This window comes from Camelus ferus, chromosome 4 (assembly GCF_009834535.1).
Source record: "Camelus ferus isolate YT-003-E chromosome 4, BCGSAC_Cfer_1.0, whole genome shotgun sequence".
Taxonomy (NCBI): domain Eukaryota; kingdom Metazoa; phylum Chordata; class Mammalia; order Artiodactyla; family Camelidae; genus Camelus; species Camelus ferus.
The window spans coordinates 29,394,945-29,409,761 of record NC_045699.1 but is presented as its reverse complement, the minus strand read 5'-3'; the positions used below and the strand labels follow the sequence as shown (position 1 = coordinate 29,409,761).

Sequence of the window (14,817 nt, the reverse complement as noted above, 5' to 3'; positions counted from 1 at the left end):
AAGCTATGGTTGCTCTGTACTCCTCAACAATGTTACTGATTCTCTTTGGCAGGCTGTTGAGCACTTTGTGAACCTCAGGTCAGAGTGGCCATTCTTAATGCCTTCGCCCAGGACCCACAATATTCTGTGGGAAGCCCAGGCAGAGTTTCTATTTTTCATATCCTTATCAGGAAATCCTGGGTTCTAGCTAACTGGTGAGAAGACAGGAGGAGAGAGAGGGCATTTCATGCCAGATAGAATGGATTGTCCCTTGTAATGGGGCCTAAGTGAGTGGTTACTACAAGCCAGACTTCAGTGGCTTCCCTGTATTCTGGCTAAAGATGCACCTTAAATTTATAGGTGCCCCTGAGTCAGAGTAAGCTTCAAAGCTGGGCATGGGAGGCTGAGGCACTCACAGAGAAGAGGCACAGCCCTGAACAGGCCTGAGAGGTCTGAGATTTCCCTTCCCCTCTGCCATTGCCCCACTCCAGCCTGTGACCAGAGGTAAAGGCCTCCCATTAATGCTAGGGAGATCTAGCAGAAGTTCTCTTCTGTCTCTAGACTTTGACAGCCCCATGTCCACTGTCTCCACCAGCAGACCAGAACTTGCCTAAAGGCAGGAGCAATATATTATCCATCTTGGCAGTCCCCAAAGTGTCTCTTTCCTTTATTATAAATGCTGCAGAAAGCATGAGTGATACAGGATAAATTGTAGCTCAGGCACTTGCCATTCCTTACTTTTCTTCTGCACATAGGAGTAGCTAATTGAATTTTTACATATGCAGCAAGCATTTATAAAGAAAACAACTGTCCTCTAATCCCATTCCTACACACACCCTGTATGTCACAGAGTTGTGTTCCTTAGAGTGCCCCTATCTATGAGGAGATGAGATCTTCCCTGGAGAGACAACCGTCATGTCAGTTATCTAGGGAAGAGCAACTATTTGGGAAGTTAGGACTTAGGCTTACCTCTTTCTTGGCCTTGCTCTCTTGGTTCTGGATTGTAGTTTGGGTGTATTAGGGGATGTTCCCACGGGTTAAAAGTAGAAGCCAAGCAGGGAGAAAAGCTTCCTTGTAGTGCCTGAAGGAGACCACACCTGAAAGTGAGTGCACCACACCTTGTAAATTATGTCTTGGAGTTCAGTATTTTCAACTTTGCTCTCCTTCCCCACGCTAACAAAGCCATTTTCCAAAGTCCAGGAGGTTCCTTAGGGTGTCCAGAATACTCTCATCTTTCTCTCTCCCATTCACAAAGTGTGTATCAGAAAATAAAAAAGAATGACCTTGCAATAGGAATAACTTTGAATTCACTCAGTTGTATAAAGTAAGTCTTTCAAAAAATTCCAGCACTTTATCATTGGTGACAAATGCCTTGCTATGTGTAACTTAGACACCAGTGTGCCTCAGAGGGCTAAAAATGCTGATTTGGATTCCTTCTGTCTTTTTTTTTCCCCCTTTTATATTACTTCTGAGACCTTAGGCCCTTTAATGCTCCAGTCCTGCCTCGGCCATGCTATAGATTACAATAGGTAAGGATATTTCTGAGAGGAATGTTGAGGCTGCAAGTTCCAGGCAGCCCTCCTTGGGTCACACCTGGGAACCAGGATTTGATTTTACTTTAAAAAAAAAAAAAAAAAAAAAGACAAGTCCTTCACCTAAAAGCTGTGTCATCCAAATTTCTGTACTGACTCATATCCTGATCAAATGACATATTATCTACATTTATGACTGGTTGTATGGTTGCAATCATTTTCAATAAGTCTTTGCTTTCAATTCAAACCAGCTCACTTCCTCTGCAAATTCCAGTCCAGAACCCACAGCTTCCGGAAGGTTTTCCCTAATTTAAATTTAACTACACCCACATATCCTGGACACAGTTACTGTAACTTGGGTAATTCCTTCAAGAGTATGCTGATTTCCATTGATTGCACTGACTACCTTCCCCTAACTTGATTACAGCGATACGGTAGAGGCCTGGAATCTTTAGGGGCAGGAGGAGAGGCAAGGGCTGGCGCTCACTAGGAGAGGGCGCTCAGCTCCGCCAGGCCAGCCCGGGGCCTCGGACCTCCGCGCGGGCAGACGCAGCCGCGCGAAACTGCCCTCCCCACCCGCCTGGGGCTGGCCCGGCCGGCACTGCAGACACTCACTCACTGGGCAGCGGGAATTGGAGTTCCAAGACAGTGATCGTAGCAGAGGCCTCCTCCAGGCCCCGGGTCCCGTCGACCGCGTCAGGGACCAGGCCTGTAGAGCCTCAGGATTGGCTGGTCATGACAGGATCCCGAGTTTCAGCCAATCAGCGCAGCCCTCGGCTTCCTTAAAGGGCCCGCTTGCCTGACGGAGGTCTGGTGTGTTCTATCCCGTCGGGGTCCTGGGAGGGCCGGGTCAAAGAGGCAAATTCAAAACCACAGCGACGAAGCTGTCAAATTTTGAGAGGAGGCCGAGGAAACAGAACGGAAATCTCACTCAAAGGCCTCAGTGAGGTTTGCAGTTACCCACGAGGAACCTGAGCAATCCATGCTCTTGAGCCAGGCTAAAACCTCCATAGAGCTTTATGAGACATCTCACTGTTACTCTCCAGAAATGATGTCAACCTGTAGGGTCTGTTTCGAGAAGAGAATCTGTCTCGTGTGAGGTTGTCACAAAGGTATAAACTCACCGTTATAAATATTTGTAATAGCCTTTCTACTTACAGAATAGGTTTAATGTTGAGGGTGAACTTTTTTTTTTTCCCGTTTGAATCTCCGCACAGCTTATTCAATCCTTCTGTTGGAGCCTCCGTCTCCCGCACCTGTTAAATTACCACAATTAAAGTGGTAAAAAGGTTAAGACAGGAAACGAAAAAGAGCAGACTTGAACAGACTTACCAATCCAAATTTTTTCTTTCTATTTTATTTTATTGGACAGAACTATTTTTCTCCCTTGCTACTCTGAGAGATGTCCATTTCTTCTCACCCCTACCAGTTATTTCTGTATTGAGTTAAGTCAAGCCTCCCTCCCAGCCTCATTGAGAGAATACTTGAGGAACTCTTGGCATTCTGTCCTTAGCTGCTAAATGGCTTGGAAGACTAGCATGGACTTCACAAGGCTCTGGCCTTGAGGAAGTTCCATGAGGAAGGTCCCTGCACTTAGCCCTGGCTGACCATCAAATCAGTGAAGGGATCTAATCTCCTCCAGGCTCTGCATGTAAGTGAACACCACACTGACCTCTTGTGCTTGCCTTGATGCTCTCAACACCAGGTTTCATTATTCTGGAGCTTGGCTCTCACGTTCCAGAGCGTATTTGTTGAATGACTAGATAGGGAAATCTCATCAGCATCTCTGTTTCTCATTATCAGAGTGACCTGTGCACCACAGGAACAAAGCTATGTGGAGCTTTAACTCTTTAAGAGAAGATAACAATGGATACAATAGCATTTGAGTGCAGACTGTAGCATAAGCATACCTATATTTTATTTCTAGCTCCATCACTGTCATTCGTTATCCTCTCCAAAACTTACTTTTATCATCTCTATGCTAGGACTAAAGCCATCTAATTTATTGGATTGTGAAGACTACATTAGATAATATATTTAAGCACTTAGCACAATATCTGACACACAGTTAGCATTAAGTTAACAATAGTAATCAGCAACAGTGGGAATCTGTTACTAACTCTAGGTCTGAAGGGACAAAGGGGAGGGAACATTTACTAAAACCAGGTGAGAGCAATAGCTGCAGCTGTATGAGAGGGCTACCCAACAGGAACTATGTTGTTCAGTAGAGGAAAGCAGTCAATGCTTACCTTTGGCCCTGCAGGCTAAGATCCTCAGATTGTAGCCACCACTGGGACCTCTGTTCCACATGGGGATAGAGTGGAGAAGAAAAACCCATCCTGTATCCTTTCTCACTCTGATATCCTGCTGAATCATCCATTGGCTGGATCCACCAGAAAGCCAGAAGATGAGGGAGCCTGGTCTGTGTAGCCTGTAGAAGTCCGCTTCCTAGGCACAAAGACATAAGGGACAAATGGAAAATATCCAGTGCACCATTTCTACAACCTTGGTTTTATAATAGTTTGAAGTCCTAGTTCAAAAGGAAGAAATGCTTCCATAGAGGACCCAGGCATGGTTTTATTGAATTGGAAGCTGTAACTGCCCTCTGATCATTTTAGTTCCTCATAGAGTGGGAATTGGGATAACTGATCCCAATTACCAAGGAGAAATTGGGTTGCAGCTACACAAGGTGACCAATATTACTGCACATGGGAGGGCACATCTCAATACTCCTATGTGCAATAATATTGGTCATTAGATAGCTACAGTTTAACATGATAAAGTAAGGGCCACTTAAATTTCAGACCATGCAGAAATTGAAGTGTTGCATCACCACACCAGGTAAAAAATCCTGATCTACTATAATACTGCATAGGGCAAGGGAAACATAAGTGAACAAAGTAGGAAGCTGTGATTATCAATTTTAACCTAGTAACAAGCTATAGAGGCAGGGACTATTGTAACTCTGTATATAAAATATTACTTATTTCCTCCTTGCCCTTCTTTCCCTTGTATGAAGAGTACTGATGGAGACATATTGCAGTTTAGTTTCTAGATCAGAGTATGCCCAAATTGACATCACCTCAAAGCAATATAATCATTGGTGGGACCCAGTGATTCTTATGTTTAGGGGATAAGCTCCTCTTCATCTGAGCAAAGGGCAAGAATAAATCCTTGGTGGCAAAACAGATAGACTTTCTGTGATTTCTGTTTGCCTCCCCTCATATCCATTCTCCTCCCTTCCCTGCACTATTCTATACCCCAGAAGCTGACCTCTTTGGAAAACATCACTTGGACTCTTCTCAGCTGGTTTCTGTTTGGGTTTGGACTGTGGCAGCATCCACAGGAGGGTATGTTTTATCAATTCTTTCTCTGTTTGGGGCTGAGGATCAGTGATTGTGTCCCTCCATAACTGTAGCTCTTAACCAGAGGCCCCACCTCCATGGCTCCAGCTCACAGAGCTCCAGAAATGTTCTCCTTCCTTGCTCTTCGGTCTAGAGATGTATGGTCTTCCTGCTGTTGCTAGACTCTCAACTTGATGGTTCTTACCTCCAACTTGGCAGTTGGGATGCTTCAACTGGATGGTTCTCTTAACGCTACCCTACTTTTTAAATAGTGTGTATATTAAGATCTCTTTAGTCAAACCAGCTTGGTAGAATTCCAATTCCTGATCGAAACCCAAAGGATGCACTTTAATCTGTATACATACTTTGTAAATACTCTTTATGTATCTTAAAATATAAGTGAAAAAAGTAACCATGAGAATATATACCCTGGGAGTTGAGAGAAATCTTGATAAAGATATTGAACACATTTTTTAACATTTTTCATTGATTTATAATCATTTTACAATGTTGTGTCAAATTCCAGTGTACAGCACAATTTTTCAATTATACATGAACATCTATATATTCATTGTCACATTTTTTTTCTCTGTGAGCTACCATAAGATCTTGTATATATTTCCCTGTGCTATACAGTATAATCTTGTTTATCTATTCTACAATTTTGAAATCCCTGTCTATCTCTTCCCACCCCACCGCCCCCTTGGCAACCACAAGTTTGTATTCTATGTCTATGAGTCTATTTCTGTTTTGTATTTGTGCTTTGTTTGTTTTTTGTTTGTTTGTTTGTTTTTAGGTTCCACATATGAGCGATCTCATATGGTATTTTTCTTTCTCTTTCTGGCTTACTTCACTTAGAATGACATTCTCCAGGAGCATCCATGTTGCTTCAAATGGCATTATGTTGTCGGTTTTTATGGCTGAGTCCTATCCCATTGTATAAATATACCACCTCTTCTTTATCCAGTCATCCGTTGATGGACATTTAGGCTGTTTCCATGTCTTAGGTATTGTAAATAATGTTGCTATGAACATTGGGGTGCATGTGTCATCCTGAAGTAGGGCTCCTTCTGGATATATGGCCAGGAGCGGGATTCCTGGGTCATACGGTTAAGTCTATTCCTAGTCTTTTGAGGAATCTCCATACTGTTTTCCATAGTGGCTGCACCAAACTGCATTCCCACCAGCAGTGAAGGAGGGTTCCCTTTTCTCCACAGCTTCTCCAGCATTTGTCACTTGTGGATTTTTGAATGATGGCCATTCTGACTGGTGTGAGGTGATACCTCATTGTAGTTTGATTTGCATTTCTCTGATAATTAGTGATATTGAGCATTTTTTCATGTGTCTATTGATCATTTGTATGTGTTCCTTGGAGAATTGTTCGTTTAGGTCTTCTACCCATTTTTGGATTGGGTTGTTTTATTTTTTTTCTTATTGAGTCATATGAGCTGCTTATATATTCTGGAGATCAGGCCTTTGTCGGTTTCAGTTGCAAAAATTTTCTCCCATTCCATAGGTTGTCTTTTTGTTTTACTTATGGTTTCCTTTGCTGTGCAGAAGCTTGTAAGTTTCATTAGGTCCCATTTGTTTATTCTTGCTTTTACTTCTTCTAGGAGAACATTTTTGAGATGTATGTCAGATACTGTTTTGCCTATATTTTCTTCTAGCAGGTTTATTGTATCTTGTCTTATGTTTAAGTCTTTGATCCATTTTGAGTTTATTTTTGTGTATGGTGTAAGGGAGTGTTCTAGCTTCACTGACTTACATGCTGCTGTCCAGTTTTCCCAACACCATTTGCTGAAGAGACTGTCTTTATTCCATTGTATATTCTTGCCTCCTTTGTCGAAGATGAGTTGACCAAAAGTTTGTGGGTTCATTTCTGGGCTCTCTGTTCTGTTCCATTGGTCTGTATGTCTGTTTTTGTACCAATACCATGCTGTCTTGATGACTGTAGCTCTATAGTATTGTCTGAAGTCTGGGAGAGTTATTCCTCCAGCCTCTTTCTTTCTCTTCAGTAATGCTTTGGCAATTCTAGGTCTTTGATGGTTCCATATAAATTTTATTATGATTTGTTCTAGTTCTGTGAAATATGCCCTGGGTAATTTAATAGGGATTTCATTAAATCTGTAGATTGCCTTGGGCAGTGTGACCATTTTAACAATATTGATTCTTCCAATCCAAGAGCATGGGATATCTTTCCATTTTTCAAAGTCTTCTTTAATTTCCTTCATCAGTGGTTTATAGTTTTCTGTGTATAATTCTTTCACCTCCTTGGTTAGATTTATTCCTAGGTATTTTATTACTTTGGGTGCTACTTTAAAGAGGAGTGTTTCTTTACTTTCTTTTTCTGTTGATTCCTCATTAGTGTAAAGAAATGCCGCTGATTTTTGAACATTAATCTTGTAACCTGCTACCTTGCTGAATTCTTCGGTCAGCTCTAGCAGTTTTTGTGTGGATCTTTTAGGGTTTTCTACATATAGTAACATGTCGTCGGCATATAGTGACACTTTTACCTCTTCTTTTCCAATTTGGATCCCTTTTATTTCTCTCTCTTGCCTGATTGCTGTGGCTAGGACTTCCAAGACTATGTTGAATAGGAGTGGTGATAGTGGGCATCCTTGTCTTGTCCCAGATTTTAGTGGGAAGCTTTTGAGTTTTTCACCATTGAGTACTATGCTGGCTGTAGGTTTGTCATATATAGCTTTTATTATGTTGAGATATGTTTCCTCTATACCCACTTTGGCGAGAGTTCTTATCATAAATGGGTGTTGAATTTTATCAAATGCTTTTTCTGCATCGATTGAGATGATCATGTGGTTTTTGTCCTTTCTCTTGTTGATGAGATGTATTACACTGATTGATTTGCATATGTTGAACCACCCTTGTGTCCCTGGGATGAACCCCACTTGGTCATGATGTGTAATCTTTTTTATGTGTTGTTGGATTCTATTTGCTAATATTTTGGTGAGGATTTTGGCGTCTATGTTCATCAGTGATATTGGCCTATAATTCTCTTTTTTGGTAGTGTCTTTGCCTGGTTTTGGTATCAGGGTGATAGTGGCTTCATAGAATGAGTTTGGGAGTGTTCCCTCCTTTTTAATCTTCTGGAAGAGGTTGAGAAGGACTGGTATGAGTTCTTCTTTGTATGTCTGGTATAATTCCCCGGTGAAGCCGTCTGGTCCTGGACTTTTATTTGTAGGGAGGTTTTTTATTGCTATTTTGATTTCCTTTCTAGTGATCGGTTTGTTCAAGTGGTCAGTTTCTTCTTGATTCAGTCTTGGTGGACAGTATGTTTCCAGAAACTTGTCCGTCTCCTCTAGATTACCCAGTTTGGTTCCATATAGTTTTTCATAATATTCTCGTATGATATTCTGTATTTCTATTTTATTTGTTGTAATTTCTCCATTCTCCTTTCTTATTTTGCTAATTTGTGCTCTCTCTTTTATCTTCTTTGTGAGTTTGGCCAGAGGTTGGTTGATTTTATTTACTTTTTCAAAACAGCTTTTGGTTTGGTTGATTTTTTTCTAAGGTCTTATTAATCTCTATTTTATTTATTTCCTCCCTAATCTTTATAATTTCCTTCCTTCTGCTGCCTTTTGGGGTTTTCTGTTCTTCTTTTTGTAGTTCATTCAGCTGGTGGGTTAAATTGTTTATTTGAGATTGTTCCTCTCTTTTGAGGAAGGCCTGTATCGCTATAAACTTCCCTCTTAGCACTGCCTTTGCTGTGTCCCATAGATTTTGAGTGGTTGTGCTTTCATTGTCATTTGTCTCAAGGTATTTTTTAATTTCAGCTTTGATTTCCTCATTGACCCATTGTTTTTTTAATAACATATTGTTTAATCTCCATACTTTCCTTTTTTTCTCCTTTGTTTCTCTGTTGTTGATTTCTAGTTTCATGGCATTGTGGTCAGTAAAGATGCTTGAGATAATTTCTATCTTCTTAAAATTGTTGAGGTTTCTTTTGTGCCCAAGTACATGATCAGCCCTGGAAAATGTTCCATGTGCACTTGAAAAGAATGTATATCCTATTCTTGGGGGGTGTAATGCTCTGAAAATATCCACCAAATCTAATTTTTCTATTGTATTATTTAATTTCTCTGTTGCCTTATTTGTTTTCTGTCTGGAAGATCTGTCTGGTGATGTTAATGCAGTGTTAAAATCTCCAACTATGATTGTATTCCCATCAGTATCCCCCTTTATCTCTGTTAGTAATTCTTGTATGTACTTAGGTGCTCCTATATTGGGTGCATATATATTAACGAGTGTAATATCATCATCTTGTATCACTCCTTTAATCATTATAAAATGTCCTTCTTTATCTTTCTTTATGACCTTTGTTTTAAAGTCTATTTTGTCTAAAATAAGTACTGCAACACCTGCTTTTTTGGCTTTTCCATTTGCATGGAATATCCTTTTCCGTCCTTTCACTCTCAATCTATATGTGTCCTTCTCCCTGTAGTGAGTCTCTTGTATGCAGCATATTGAAGGTTCTTGCTTTATTGTCCAGTCTGCCACTCTATGTCTTTTGACTGGAGTTTTAGTCTGTTAACGTTTACAGTAGTTAATCATAGATGTGTGTTTATTGCCATTTTGAACTTATCTTTGCAGTTAATTTGTTATTTCCTCTTTGTTCCTTTCTTCTTCCTTTTGTGGTTTGGTAATTTTCCTTTGTATTATCATGAATTTTATTTAGTTTTAGTGACTCCCTTGTAAGTTTTTGGCTTGTGGTTACCCTTTTTTTAAAGTCTATTAGCCCATTACTATAACTGTTTTTATTAAACTGATAGTAACATGATCTGAAACCCATCCTACCAAGAACAAAAAATTTAAAATAGAAAGAAAAAAAAAATCTATATTTTCCTGCCGCCCTCTCCCACTCTCAATGATTTGTATGTCTTCTTTTATAATTTTGTGTTTATTTTATTTGTAATTCATGAGTTATCACCTTTCCAGTTGTGAGTTTCTCATTTCTGTAGCATCCTGCTGCTTTTCTATTTAGAGTAGACCTTTCAATATTTCTTTTAGCATGGGTTTAATGTTGCTAAACTCTTGTAGCTTGTTCTTGTCTGTGAAATTCTTTAACTCTCCTTCTATCCTAAAGGATAGCCTTGCTGGATAAAGTATCCTAGGCTGCATCTTTTTTTCCATTCAGGACTTTGAGTATATCTTGCCACTCCCTTCTGGCCTGTAGTGTTTGTGCAGAGAAATCAGCTGAGAGCCTTATGGGGATTCCCTTGTAACTCACTCTTTGCTTTTCTCTTGCCGCCTTTAGGATCATTTCTTTATCCTTGACTCTGGCCATCTTGATTATGATATGTCTTGGTGTGGGTCTATTTGGGTTCTTCCTGTTTGGGACCCTCTGAGCTTCCTGTACTTGGATATCTGATTCCTTCTTTAAGTTTGGGAAGTTTTCGGTCATGATTTCTTCAAAAACCTTTTCAATCCCCTTTGATCTTTCTTCCCCTTCTGGGACCCCTATTATGCGAAGATTGGGACGCTTTATATTATCCCATAGGTCCCTTATGCTATTTTCATTTGCTTTTATTTGTTATCTTGTAGCTCTTCTGAATGGGTGCTTTCTATTGTCCTGTCTTCTAGGTCACTAATTCGTTCCTCTGCATTATCTAGTCGGCTTTGCACAGCCTTTAGATCATTCTTCATCTCAGTCAATGAGTTTACCAATTCTACTTGGCTCTTCTTTATAGCTTCAGTTTCATTTTTGACATATTTTATATCTCTAAACACTATCTCTTTTAGTTCCTTTAGTACTTTGATGACTCCTTTTTTGAAATCTTGATCTAGTAGGCTATTGATGTCTATTTCATTGATTGTTCTTTCAGGGGATTTCTCTTGTTCTTTTAATTGGGAATGGTTTCTCTGCTTCTTCATCTTGCTCCTACCTCTCTGGCACTGTGGTTTATGGAGTATCAGTTATCTATTTTGTCCTTAAGGAGTTTATCTATCTAATGCCTGTGTAGAAATAAGACTTAGAAAAAAAAAAGAGAGAGAAAGAATTTTAAAAGAAGGGAGAAAAAAAGGTTTGAAAACAGTGTATAATGAATAATAGAAGAGCAAGTTGAAGCAGAATAGCAACCGGGTTGAGACATCCTTTAAAAACCTTTAAAAAAGGAGAAAAGAGGAAAAGATGTATTTGAAACCTGTTTATAATCAATAACAGGACATCAAATCCAAGAGAAATAAAAATGAATTAAGAAGTAAAAATTAAAAGGGTAATAGAAAATAGAACAGGTAAAAACAGATTTAAGAAAAGAAAGGGGGAGGATGGTGTTCTCCTGGAGACTGTTTGAACATATTTTATAGAATGTGGGGTAAGAAGATTAAAGGAGAATTGTGTCAATATCAGATAACATATAACTTTAAGTGGTGTTTGCATTACTTTTAATTGTATGAATTTGTGAATGTATGTATGTTTTATACACACATACAAATAGGTATTTTTAAAAATCACTTTGCATTATTATAGCATAAGGATTTTCATGTTATCAAATGGCATTCATATGTACCATTTTTAACGTATATAAGACTTCCAGCAAGTATGTATACAATTTCCATTGTTGGGTATTTCTGGGGTTTTTTTTTTTTTTTGCTACCATCAGTAAAATCATGATTTTCATATATATATAGCTTTTTAATATTTTGATTGGAAATACTAGCTTAAAAAGTATAAATATTTTAGAAAGTCCCCTACCCCAGAACAGTAAAATTACTCAGTATTTTCCTGGATGTCTACTAAGTAGTTTTGTAAACAAAATTTTTGAAAGTTCCAGACATGCTTAGAGGTATTTCCTTTTAACAGAGATGATTTTGAAGGGAGTGTGAATTTCTCCATTAAAATGAGAACCAGCTTTAGCCCAAAACCTGAGTCTGTGAAGGAGAGCATGTAATTGCACAGTGTGGGGCTAAGGCTAGAAGCTCTTCAGTATTAAGCTATTCTGGAATGGTGTTGCCCATGCTCTGGAACACTGTCTGAATTTTAACCTTAGACTTCAATCATGGGGCACACCTGTAGTCTGGGCATAATCTGAAGCAGTGGAGCATCACTGAGCTTTGTATGGCCTTGTTTGGGCTTTGTTCATTCCTCAACAGTGACACCATGTGGCAGTGTAATATAATGGCAGCAGTGGGCTCAGATCTTGTTCTCTCCGCACCTAGAAAATTTTTAATTGAGATATAATTCATATATCATAAAATTCACCATTTAAAAGTACGTGGTATAGTGGATTTTAGTATACTCAAAATGTTCAGCCATCACCCCTAATTCCATAACATTTTCATCACCCCCAAAAGAAACCCATACCCATTAGCAGTCACTCCCCCATTCTCCCCCTTATCCCCTACCCCCTAGCAACTTCTAATCTGCTTTCTGTCTCAACAGATTTGCCTATTCTAGATGTTTTTATATAAATGGAATTGTACAATATACAACCTTTTATATTTGGCTTTTTTCACTTAGCATAAGGTTTTTAGGGTTCATCCAAGTTGTAACATGTATCAGTACTTCATTCCTTTTTATGAATGAATAGTATTTCAATGTATGGATGTACCATATTTTGTTTATCCTTTCAAAATTGATGAAGATTTGTGTTGTTCCCACTTTTTTGCTATTAAGAATAATGCTGCTATGAACATTTGTATACAAGTTTTTGTACATGTTTTCACTTCTCTTGGTTATATATGTAGGAGTGGAATTACTGGACTAAATATACCTCTACATTTAATTTTTTGAGGTTGAACAAATATATGGTACTACCAGCAGTGAATAAAGATACTAATTTCACCATACAATTATATAGTAGTTAGGAGCATAGACAATGAAGCCAGAGTACCTGGGTTCAAATCACAGCTGTATCACTTTATAGCTATGTAACTTAAGTTTTGTACCTCAGTATCCACATCTATAAAATAGGAGCAATAATGGTATCTTCTTCATAGGATTGTTGTAAAATTTAAATGAGATAATATATGTAAATCACCAAGACAATGTCTGACTTATAAAAATGCTGTATGTTTTACTATTACTGTTTTTAGTCTTTATTATAATTATTGCATTTTGTCTTGTTAATTTGATAGTTGAAAAAGTGATGATGTAGTTTTTTGAGGATTGCCATTGAAATGGAATAATCAGAGATGACAGTAATTTAAGGAGGCGGCCAAGTCGAAGGAAAGCTTTTTTGAGCAGAGGGTGATTATATTTCAGAGTGTAACGTGTATAAAACTGAGGCTTTACATAGTTCAGTCCAAGCATGTAATAGCCCTCTAAGAAAACATAAACTCACTGCTGAAGCACTGAAGAATGATACGTCAGCTTTCTTAAGGAGTCCTTGCAAACGCTCTGCACAGCATATTTAACAGGAAACTCCTAAAATCTTCTCTAGATATTTCTCTTTCCAAATTTTTTTCCACTCACAGTAACTGCTTATATTTTTCCTACTTCTCAACTATAAGGTCTCCATATCACTAGACTAAACTCCTGAAGACTTCCTCCATCTACAGCTCATGCCACTCACATAATTTTAGCCCAGTGACTCTCAGCCTCCTGCACCTGTGACAAATTCAGCATGGTCTCCTACCCTGAATACCTTTTTTTTCTTTTAAACTGAAAACAGTCCCTGAACTCTAATGGATAAAACGATCTACCTTATTGTATAGTCTCTCTTCTTTGCATCTCTTCACAAGAGGGATACTACATCTGTTTGTGCCATTCAGGGACATCAGAAAACCATACCCAGCCTTCAGTTTTTATTCTTTTTCTCCTCCTTCTATGGCAAGCATCTTGGAAGTGCTGCATAGCTTGGCCTGGCCATATCCATTAAATTTTTTCAAAGCAACCCTGGGAACAAGGATGTCAATAATAATAATAATGTTAGAATCTATTCTTCCTCATGCCAACTCCCCATCTTCCTCTTTCCCACCAAGAAAACATGAAAGAGGATGAGTTAACTGTGCTAATTTTTTGTAGTTACAGCAGGCATTAATTATCCCCTTTATCAAAACCAAGCAAATAAGGGTTACTTCATAACTGTTTCAGTTTGTGAAATACAGAGTAATGGATACCCAATGATTTTGCTTGAGACCAACCCTAGTATACCAGAAGCAAACCAGAACTGCTTTTTCCAACCCAAACTTAGGCCAGCCCTCACTGGGTTTGGGGAAACTGCTTATCTTCATCCCCCTGGGGCTTTGCCTTGAGCAAGTTGGACTTAAAGGGGTAAAAATATGCCTTATGTTGCTTCTGACTTTCCAAGTCTACTTCAATGTTTGAAGCCGCAGTGGCACTATCCTATCACACTCTTAAAATGCTGTTAATTCTTCTGTTTTGCTTCATCAGCTCTGATTGGTACAAAATTAGCAAGATTTTCTGGGTCAACGGCATTCGCTTGGGATTGTAAAATGTCTGTAACTCTAGTCTGTAACTCTAGAGTTACAGACATTTTACATATTTCTACTTGGCTTGTTCATGCACAGGCACAAATGAAACCTATGCTTTCCACTTACTCTCAACTCTGCCATATTCTGTAAATTAAAACAGTTCATCCCTAGAGTTCATACACACATCCCTTAATAATGATGCCTTAGCTGATGGCATGTCTCAGCCTCTGAGGCCTTCCCTCTGCATACCATGCAAAGGGATGTTCTAACCACTACTCAGAGCCTTTTCCTCTCATTTCTGGCACAGTGCTCCCAATGAATTTCTTCCACTTCTCATATAAAGTGACCTGGACCTGTCATTTTGCAGCCTGATTAATAGCAAGTCTCAGGAGCAAGACCAAGGCCTTGGGCCACTTCCAACATAATGCCACCAAGTTTCCATTTCTAGAAAGGACTGTAATTTCTTCTTAAGAAATTTTGAGTCTCTTGATGGGTTAAAACAGATTTCCAATTGATAATTTAGTGGGAGAGCATATGTTTCATTTTTAGGCTTTCCTTAATTTAAAGAGCTC

General features: G+C 38.9%; 1 protein-coding gene across 8 annotated transcripts in view; it reads right to left on the bottom strand.

The window, feature by feature from the left end:
* Positions 1-2,258, bottom strand: part of PLGRKT (plasminogen receptor with a C-terminal lysine) — a 53,534-nt gene extending 51,276 nt beyond the window's left edge. For 4 of the 8 annotated variants that reach the window (XM_032477724.1, XM_032477719.1, XM_032477718.1 and 1 more), the window contains exons 1-2: positions 2,127-2,254; positions 949-1,076 (exon numbers count right to left, since the gene is read on the bottom strand). The gene's annotated coding sequence lies outside the window, so the exon portion shown is untranslated. Of the gene's footprint in view, positions 1-948; positions 1,077-2,126 lie in introns of all 8 variants that reach the window. The other 4 variants (XM_032477723.1, XM_032477722.1, XM_032477720.1 and 1 more) reach the window with 3 other exon arrangements.
* Positions 2,259-14,817: the final 12,559 nt, after the last annotated feature.